Genomic DNA, 10,610 nt, shown 5'->3' with positions numbered 1-10,610 from the left:
AATAGAATGATTTAGAGAATGCATGCTACATTTTATGTATCAAGATAACCTCAAAGAGATAGATAATGAGATAATTCTGAAATGTTCTGCTTGTTAATGGGAATATGCTGAGTTGTCACCAACAGGCAAAATATATTTAATAGTGGCTCTTCATTTGAAGAGAAAAAGTTTAAGCTTGCCATTCAAAGTGAAAGAGCCTGATTGGTGGGACAAGAAACAACACAATGGGGAACTATAAAGTCATCGTAATAGTTTATTTTGTCTTTATAAGATCAATCTCACTTTCTCCAGCTCGGTTTTGCCTTTGATTTCACTGGAGGATATAAAATAGTTCATCCTTCCTTCCTCCGGATTAATCCCAGTGAATTTCCTCAGTATGTGGCTTTAGTCCAGCTGCTCCTGTATTTCCAGTGGAACTGGGTTGGGCTTCTGGCCCATGAAAATGACAATGGAGAACGTTTCATCTCATCTCTGATGCCAATCCTTAAGGAGAAGGAGATCTGCCTGGCCTTCGCTGAAGTGCTGAAACCAGACTTTTTTTCAACTACATGGTTGGGATTAATCAATATTTACAAATCCTGGTCTGAAGCTGAGGTGATTATTCTGTTTGGAGATACCATTAATTTTGGAAATATGCTGCATGCAGTGAATGCTGACCAAAAAAAGTCAAAGGCATCATCTTCTAAAGTTTGGATTTTAACTTACCATTGGAAAGTTACCATGGTGGAACCTGTAGCCATGTTGAAAATTATAATGCCCTTCCATGGGGCTTTGAATTTTAGGGACACTGAGGATATCCCAGAATTCAGCCATTTCCTCCGATCTTTAGACCCTTTCAACTCAAAAGTGGACATCTCTCTCCTGCAATGGTGGGAAAGGGTCTTTTGGTGTACCAGCTACAAACCAGGAAAAAATTATCCAAGCTGGAAAGCAAAATGTACCGGAAAGGAAAATGTACACCATCTGAAATCTTACACTTTTGAAAGAACAATGACGGGTGAAAGTTACAGTATCTACAATGCTGTGTATGCTCTAGCGCATGCATTACAGGCAATGCATAGATCAGGAACCCCATCAGCTAAGATGAGTCTTGGAAAGAGAGTCTCAAAAGTCCAGTCATGGCAGGTAACATTTTAACACATGAACAGAGTTGGAAGGGATCTTTTAGGTCATCTAGTTCAACCTCCACCAAAAGCAGGAGACCCTACCCCATTTCTAACAAATGGCAATCCAATCTCTTCTTGAAAACCTCCAGTGATGAAGCTCCCACAACTTCTGAGGGCAATTTCTGTTTCATAAGTTGACTGCTCTTACTGTTGGAACATTCTACCTTATTTCTAGGTTGAATCTCTCCTTGATCAGTTTCCATCCATTATTCCTTGTCTGGCCTTCAGATGCCTTGGAAAATAGCTTGATCCCTTCCTCTCTGTGGCAGCTGCTCAAATACTGGCACACTGCTGTCATATCATCCCCGGTCCTTCTCTTCACTAAACTAGCAATGTCCAGTTCCTACAACTGCTATTCATATGTTTCAGTCTCCAGTCCCCTATTCATCTTGGTTGCTCTTCTCAGCACTTTTTCTGGAGTCTCAACATATTTGTTATAGTATGGTGATAGTATAGTATAGTATAGTATAGTATAGTATAGTATAGTATAGTATAGTATAGTATAGTATAGTATAGTATAGTATAGTATAGTATAGTATAGTATAGTATGCAGTAATCTAGGTATGGTCTTACGAAGGCTTTATAGAGTGCTATTAGTGCCTCCCTTGATCTTGATTGTATCCTGTATCTTGATTGTATTTAGGATTGCATTGACTTTTTGGCTGCCGCTACACACTGCTGACTCATATTTAGCTGGTTGTCCCCTAAGACTCCAAGATCCCTCTTACTGCTATTAAGCCCGTTTTCACCCAGTCTCTATTTGTCCTTTTGGTTTTTCTTGCATAAGTGTAATAGTTTACTTTTCTCTACATTGAATATCATTTTATTAGATAGGGCCCAGTGTTCAATTCTGTCAAGATCCATTTGGATCTTGAGCCTATCTTCTAGGTTGTTAGCTATTCCTGCCAGCTTAGCATCATCTGCAAATTTGGTAAGCTCCCCTTCTATTCCTTCATCTAAGTCATTTATGAAGTTATTGAACAGTACTGGGCCTATGACGGAACCTTGTGGTACTCCACTGCTTAGTTCTGTCACTTTTTATCCAGTTCACTGATCCTTAAGAGATGAAGGTTGCCATATAATGAAATATCTAATGCTACCTTATACTGTAAGTGCCCCTTGGTTATTGAAACATCAATTATTTAGAACTATAATGTGAACAAAGCATAATGTTTTGTGGGAAAGTGGTAGACCCTGCAGTTTTGAACTGACTTCAGCTACCTAACAGATTTGTTTATTTTGGGATTTGTTACACTATGTGGCTTGTTATGTGAAATGAGCCTTTGTCCACTTCAAAGACACAGCAGGACTCAAATGGGCTCCAGCACTGATCCTCATGAAATTTTTCAGCATCAAAGGCTAAACGTTGGACTTCTACGAAGAGTGCAGTGACAAACTAGGGCAGGTGCTTCCTTCCACATGGCCTCACTTGGCCATACTTGGTTCCTACATTCTACTGTCTTTGACAATGAAACATGGAAAGTCACTGGAATTTTCCAATGGTTGTGATAGAAATTACTTGAGGTGTTTTCTTCTTCTTTCAGATTCTCCACTATTTGAAGAATGTCCGATTTAACAACAGTGCTGGAGATGAAATTTCGTTCTCGGAAAATGGATTGGGTTCTCCTCACTTTGATCTTCTCAACTGGGTTTTTCTCCCCAATGAAACTTTTCACCCCATGAAAGTTGGGCAAATGGATCCCAGGGCTTCCCATGGACAGGATTTCACCATTGATTCTGATGCAATTGTCTGGCCCACTAAGGTGAGTTGCAAGGGGACATTATAACTTCAGGGAAAGGTTTGGAATGCAGAATTATAGGATTATAGAATAAGAGAGATGGATGGGACCATGGAGGTCTTCTAGTCCAACTCCCTGCTTGAGCAAGAGACTCTATAATGTTTCAGATGAATGGCTGTTCAGGCTCTCTTTGAAAGCTTCCATTGATGGAGCATTCATAACTTCTGAAAGAAAGCTATTTCATTGGTTGATTGCTCTCACCATTAATAAATTTATCCTTAGTTCTATATTATTTCCCTCCTTGGTTAGTTTCAATCAGTTGTTGCTTGTTTTGCCTTTTGGTGTTTTGGAAAATAGTCTGACCCCACTCAGCTTTGGAACAGCCCCTCAAATATTAAAAGACTGCTATCATGTCTCTCCTAGTCCTTTCTTTTCTCTAGATAAGATGCACCCAGAGCATCCTTCTAACTTGAAAAATGGCCAACTGACAGTCATTTGATGAAAAACCTGCTTGAGATTTGATTTGTATCCATCCACAAAGGCCAGGGAAAGGGAAGGGAACTTCTGTTTCTGAAACCCAGGGTGCCATTAGAGCAGGCAACAGGGATTTCCATGGGCCAGTCCCATTCAGTTAGATCCCTTTGATTCTTTCTTTAAGAAAGGCTGCAGCTCAAAGCCACTGGGGTTTCAGCCCTTGCAGTATGAAACCCCAGTTCCAATATATGGCATCCATTGATGGGGTGGGTGCTCCACTGGCCTGAATCCCCCGGGAGATGTTCCTGGTTTCATGTACAGGCAGTGGTGGGATTCAAAAAAAATTGCTATCAGTTCTGTGGGCATGGCTTGGTGGGCATGGCATGGCTTGGTGGATGTGGCTTGGTGGGTGTGGCAGGGGAAGAATACTGTAAACTCTTTCTCCCCCCTTCCCTTTTTAAGTTGTGAGCCGCCCTGAGTCCGCCCAGGGAAAAGGGCGGCATATAAATAAACTCAATACCAATACCAATACCATTCCCTCCCCACTCCAGGGGAAGGTTCCTGCAAAATCCCTCCTGATCAGCTGGGACTTGAGAGTCAGAGAATAGATGGGGGAGGGGCTAGTCAGAGGTTTTATTTACCAGTTCTCACACTACTCAAAATTTCCCCTACCGGTTCTCCAGAACTGGTCAGAACCTGCTGAATACCATCTCTGTGTACGTGGGGATTAAGCAATTCTTTTGATGACATATTGAATATAGAAATAGGAATATGGAATGCAAATAGGAGTGAAGCCTGTCCATTGCTTAGGTCATTTCTCTTTTAGAAGGTGCCCTTTGCCAGGTGTGGCATGAAGAACTGCCATGCAGGAAAGAGAAGAAGAGTTCCAGAGGGCAAGCCAATTTGCTGCTACCAATGTGACACTTGTCCAGAAGGAACCATTTCTAATCAGACAGGTAAAGCACTCTTCAAATGTAGATCTTCCAGAATCAAGGAAGCTGTTCATTAAATCATTTTTTTAAAAAAAATATTTTTATTATTGTTGTTATTTTTAATAAGATTGAATGCACTCATACTTTTCATCAACCTTTCAGTTGATGGATCTAAACTACCCTGGCCACCGAAGCCACCTTTCCCGATCCACAGAAATTTCATGCAGGCTAGTTTTAGGGCACAATATAAATCACTGCATTTCATTCCATTCAATTAGGAAAACCAATTTCCATTTTTTTCCTGAAGGAGAGCATTGTGTGGTTAATTATTATTATTAAGAGTTTGCTTCTTCACTCAGCTCTATCAGTCTCTGATTAAATAGACCTGAGAGAGAAAGCAGTAATCCACCTATGCCTTCTCAATAGAACAGAAGGAAGCAAAAAAAGAAAAAGTCTGAAAGACCATATTTGAAGTAGGAAGCATAGAAGGTAACACAGGGATTACCAACAGGAAATGTACATACAAGCAAAATAGCAGGAGTCCTGTCTCACTGACCTATCAGTTTTGGTGGGGTTCAAAGTTTATAGTGAGGAAAATATCAGGCCACAATATGAAATTGATGGACACAATAATCATACAAGTGTCCAGGGAGCAGATAGCTGAATCTCAATAAATCCTTCTCTCTGACTAACCTATCTCCAAAATCATCATGAATGAAGGATGAATTGCTGTTTTTGATACCCCATAAATTACACAGAGGGTCATACATCATCCCCTTTGTTAGTTGGCTGCAATTGAAAGGGGACAGTTCTGCCATCACTATGGGAGGGATAATGTTCATGAGAAAGTACCCTTAAAATTTTAGATAATGACTCTTGATTTCAGATGCAATTCATTGTGATCCATGCCCAGAAGACCAATATCCCAACAAGGACAAGGACCAATGCATTGCCAAGAAGATCCACTTCCTTACCTATGATGAGACCCTGGCATATGTTTTAATCTCTCTCACTGTTTTTCTTTCTGTGACCACATCTACAGTACTGGTGATTTTCTATAAACATCATGACACACCGATCGTCAAGGCCAACAACCGAAATCTCACCTACATACTTCTGGTCTCCCTTCTGCTCTGCTTCCTTTGCTCATTCCTTTTCATTGGTAAACCTGGGAAGCTCACCTGTCTCTTCCAACAATCTGCCTTTGCCATTCTCTTTTCCCTTGCAGTTTCCTCTGTGTTGGCAAAGACTGTCATGGTGGTTCTGGCTTTCATGGCCACCAAGCCAGGGAAGAAGACAAGGAAACTATTAGGAAAACCACTGACCAATTCCATTGTCTTAGCCTGTCCTCTGGTCCAAGTACTTATTTGTGCCACCTGGCTGGGAACTTCTCCCCCATTTCCTGGCTGGGATTTCCACTCCTTGTTTGGAGAAATCATTTTGGAATGTAAGGAAGGCTCGGCTTTAATGTTTTACACAGTCTTTGGTTACCTAGGTTTTTTGGCCCTTGTTAGTTTCGCTGTGGCTTTTCTGGCTAGGAAATTGCCTGACAGCTTTAATGAAGCCAAATTCATTACTTTTAGCATGTTGGTCTTTTGCAGTGTTTGGATCAGCTTCCTCCCCACTTACTTGAGCACCAAAGGGAAGTTAATGGTGACTGTGGAAATCTTCTCCATTTTGGCCTCTGGGGCTGGTCTCTTGACTTGTATCTTTTCCCCCAAATGCTACATTATTCTACTGAGGCCGGATCTTAATTGTAGAGAAAATATAACGAGGCATTAGAATAGCTGATTTGTGGGGGGGTGGGGGGTGGGAACTCTTATTTTAATTTTTGTATTTAATCCAATCTTTTAAAAGTGACAAAATAAGAAAGGTGAGTTTGGAAATCAAGTGATGTGGCTCATCAGAATTAATGTGTTGCATTGGCTTCACTGTTTGCATTTTTATTCATGTTTGTTTTCATAGTTCCCTGAGGCTTTGTTGAGTTGGATTTTTATTCAATCCACTATTAACATCTTTCCCTACAAATTATATGATTTTCACTCTCTATTAAACAGATAAAGACATTTTATTAATAAATAAATCATATGGAATGGGTATTAATAAATATTTTCCTTGTGATGCTTTTCTCACAATATTTTATCCGTTCCAACTACAATGAAGAAGGAAGATGAATAGTGAAAAGAAAGGAAGGATTGGTTGGAATAAATAGAATACAGTGTGACTCATTCACTATTGAATAGGGAGGAAGACAGGGTGGTATGATGTTCTCTTATCCTAACCATAACTCTTCATTACTCATGCTCTGGATTTAGCTGCCTGTTTTCCTTTGGGCTCCACTCCAGCCATCTTCCCTGTGTCTTCACAGCTCTTCCAGTGGTAACTGGAAGGTAACCGGCAGCAGGAGCTCAAGACTCCTAGGTAAATTGGTTGGCTTTTGGAGAGCTAATTTAATGTGAAGGTTCCAACTGAGAAACCCAATCAAGCCAGCAAAGTTGAGACGATCTGATCTCTTCATGCAAAACTTTATTGTTTGTTTGTTTGTTTGTTTATTGGATTTATATGCCGCCCTTCTCCCAAAGGACTCAGGGCGGTGTACAACATTAAAAAAAACACATATTACAAAAGTTAAAAAGAAATTAGATAGAGTATCCAAAAACAAACCCAATTAATATTAACAATAACATTTTGAAAATTAGATTAAAATTAACAATTAGATCAATCCTCTATTTCATTTTGTTCAGGTCAGGCCGGCTTGCTGGAAAAGCCAACTTTTTAGGGCACATTGGAAGGACTGGAGTCGGGATTATGCAAAGCTCCGGGGGCAGCTCATTCCAGAGGGAAGGTGCTCCCACAGAGAAGGCTCTCCCCCGGGGGTTGCTAGCGGACGCTGTCTGGCTGATGGCACCCTGAAGAGGCCAACTTTGTGGGATCGCACCGGATGGTGGGAGGCTACTGGTGGCAGTAGGTGGTCTTGCAGATACCCTGGGCCTAAGCCATGGAGCACTTTAAAGGTCATAATTAGTACTTGAATCGCACCCAGAAAACAAGCGCCAAAAAGAGGTGTAACAAGATGTAATGAAAGATGATTCTTTTTTTTGTGCTTTTTCTGTAATAAAACCAATAAAATTTTTCCAAAAAAAGTGGTGTAACATGGGAGCACCTAGGTACCCCCATCATAACCCGTGCGGCCACATTCTGGACCAACTGAAGCCTTCGGGGGCTCTTCAACGGCAGCCCCATGTAGAGAGTGTTGCAGTAGTCCAGGCAAGAAAGGACGAGGGCATGAGTGACTGTGCACAGAACATCCCGATCCAAGAAGGGGTGCAACTGATGTACCAGGTGAGCCTGATAAAAGGCCCCCTTGGTCATGGCTGTCAGGTGTTCTTCTAAACTAAGCCATGTATCCAGGAGGTCTCCCCGATTGCAGGCCCTCTCTGAGGGGACTAAAATTTCTCCGCATATCATCAAAGATAGAACAAGATGCACAAATCAGGATGATGGAAAGCACAGCCACTCAGTCTTGGAGGGGTTGAGCTTGAGCCTATTCCTCCCCATCCAGATCCGCACAGCCTCCAGGCATCAGGTCATCATGTTGAGGGCATCGTTTGGGTGGTTTGATGTGGAGATGAAAAGATGGGTATCATCAGCGTATTGATGATACTGTACCCCAAAACCAGGGATGATCTTGCCCAGCGGTTTCATATAAATGTTGAACAGGAGGGGTAAGAGAACCAACCTCTGGGGCACCCAACAAGTGATGTGCCTCGGGGTCGATCCCTGTCCACCAGTAAACAGGAACTGCGACCGATCCAACAGGTAGGAGGAGAACCACCATAAAATGGTGCCCCCCACTCCCAAACCCCTGAGTCGTCACAGTAGGATATCATGGTCGATGGTATCAAAAGCCGCCAAGAGGTCTAATAGGACCAGGACAGAGGAGCAGCCCCTGTCCTGGGCCCGCCAGAGATCATTGACCAACACGACAAATGCCATCTTCATGCTGTATCTGGGCCTGAAACCCGACTGAAACGGATCCAGGTAAACAGCTTCAGCCAGGTACTGGGGAAGCTGACGTGCTACTGCATTCTCAACAACCTTTGTTACAAAGCGAAGGTTGGAGACCGGACGATAGTTGGCTAAAGAAGCTGAGTCCAGGGAAGGCTTCTGAAGGAGGGGCCTCACCACCGCCTCCTTCAAGGCAGAGGGAAAGTATCTTTCTCTCAATGAAGCATTGGTAATCACCTGGAGCCAGCCTCGTGTCACCTCCCTGGAATCCGAAACTAACCAAGAGGGACACGGGTCCAGCACACAAGTGGCAGCACTGAGTCTCCCCATAATCTTGTCCATGCCCTTGGGGGTCACAGGGTCAAACTCATCCCAGATTGTCTCCACAAGATTCATCCCCGTCGACTCGGCCGAATCTACCCAGTCAGCCTGTCCGGATCTGAGCGATTTTATCCTGCAGATACTGAACAAATTCTTCAGCCCTACCCTGCAAAGGGTCTTTCCCAGTTCCTTAGTTAAGTAAAGAGCAGGTCACCCTATACAGGGCGGCTGGGCAGTTATCTGCGGATGCGATAGGAGGGGGAAAATGTTACCATTTTGTCGCTTTTATTGCCACTAAGTAGGATTTAATATGAATTCTACCTAGTGTTTGATCAGATTCAGACCGGCTGTCCTTCCAACCACTCTCTAGGCATCTTTTCCGGCGTTTCATCCTCCGGAAACCAGGGATCTACCCGGGATTGACACTGGGTCGGAGGCCACAAAGGCACAACACAATCCAAGGGCTTTAGTCGAGTTGTGAGCAAGGGATTCAGGAAAAGTCCCAAGCTCCATCAGGAACCTTTCAGGGTCCATCAGGTGCCTGGGGTGGAACCATCTAGTCGGTTCCGCCTCCCTGTGGGGAGGGGTAGCAGTATGGAAGTCAAGCCTGATGAGGAAATGATCAGACCATGACAAGGGTTGAACAGAAATATCCCCTAAATCTAGATCATTCATCCACTGCCCAGAGACAAAAATCAGATCGAGCGTGTGTCCCCTATTATGGGTAGGGTCTTGAATTAACTGAGTTAGGTCCATAGCTCTCATGGAAGCCATGAACTCCTGAGCTGACTTGGATGTCTTGCCAATGGAAGGCAGATTGAAATCCCCCAGGATAATAAGCCTGGGGAAATCAACCGCCAATCCAGGTAACACATTCAGCAGCTCTGGCAGGGCCAATGAAATGTAGCAAGGAGACAGGTACATAACAAAAAGGCCCATCTGAACTCCAAGGCCCCATTTCACAAAAAGGGAGTAACACCCGCCTATCTGAGGCACAGTGACCTCTTGAGGTCTGAGACTTTCCCCAATAACCACCGCCACTGGTGAAACGTCCGGAAGCCTGGTGGGCATAGTTCACTAAGAGGAACACCCCACTCATGGCCCAGCCAGGTCTCCATAATGCATGACAGGTCCACTGTACCCTCTTGTATGAGGTCGTAAATGAGGGGAGCCTTATGTACCATGGACCTGGCATTAAGTGACACCAGCCAGAGACCAGGGTCCAGTAATCCCGAGCACCCCTGGGTGCAAGAAGGGTCGGAACACACGATCACTCTTAAACAGTGAACCCGCGTCCCCCAAACATGATTTGGCCCACAGCCCCCACCATATCTGCCTCTCCCACAAGCAGTAGAGATGGTGAACCTCCCATGGAATGGCTTAATGTCTCCCCCGGAATCCCAACCCATCCCAGCGCTCCCAGCCTGCATCCATTAGTTAACTCTGGCCTGTGCCCTGGCAGACTCCCCCCCAAGTCTGTCTGAGCAATCTAAATCAACCTCCCACCCACCCCCTTAAAATTTGATTTAAAACCCACTGTAAGAAACCCCTAAGAAGTCTCTTCTTCACATGCCACCTCTCGGGATGGCAAGATCCGTCATTAAGGAAACGTCTTGATAGGCAAGAAGGCCATCCTCGGGAAAGGGGGAGTTCCCGAAGGGAGTAAAGTTCTGTTGCAGTATAACATAGAGGAGAGTGTGGCATCAACCAAACGGGATGACATCACGGGGAGATGGAACAAGGAGATGACATTTCCACCCGGGGGGGTGGGGTAGTACATCATTTCACTGCTCTGTTGTTCACAAAGCTCCTCTCGTCCGGGACTTAATTGTTGACGAGAGGGCAGACCTGGCATGTATTACTGAAACCTGGCTGGGCACAGAAGGAGGAGTCCCCCTTGTAGAGATGTGCCCAGAGGGATTTCAGGTGCTTCATCAGCCGAGAGCCCAGGGAAGGGGTGGCGGTGTGGC

At 44.0% G+C, this 10,610-nt stretch overlaps 1 pseudogene; it reads right to left on the bottom strand.

Moving 5' to 3' along the window:
- Positions 1-7,332: 7,332 nt before the first annotated feature.
- LOC148049925 (uncharacterized) lies at positions 7,333-8,016 on the bottom strand (annotated as a pseudogene).
- Positions 8,017-10,610: the final 2,594 nt, after the last annotated feature.

This window comes from Thamnophis sirtalis, unplaced genomic scaffold (assembly GCF_051295495.1).
Source record: "Thamnophis sirtalis isolate CommonGarterSnake01/CBP01778 unplaced genomic scaffold, rThaSir2_p1.2 scaffold_1, whole genome shotgun sequence".
Classification (NCBI taxonomy): domain Eukaryota; kingdom Metazoa; phylum Chordata; class Lepidosauria; order Squamata; family Natricidae; genus Thamnophis; species Thamnophis sirtalis.
Note: the sequence above shows the minus strand (reverse complement) of the source record. Positions and strands in the feature narration are given on the sequence as shown.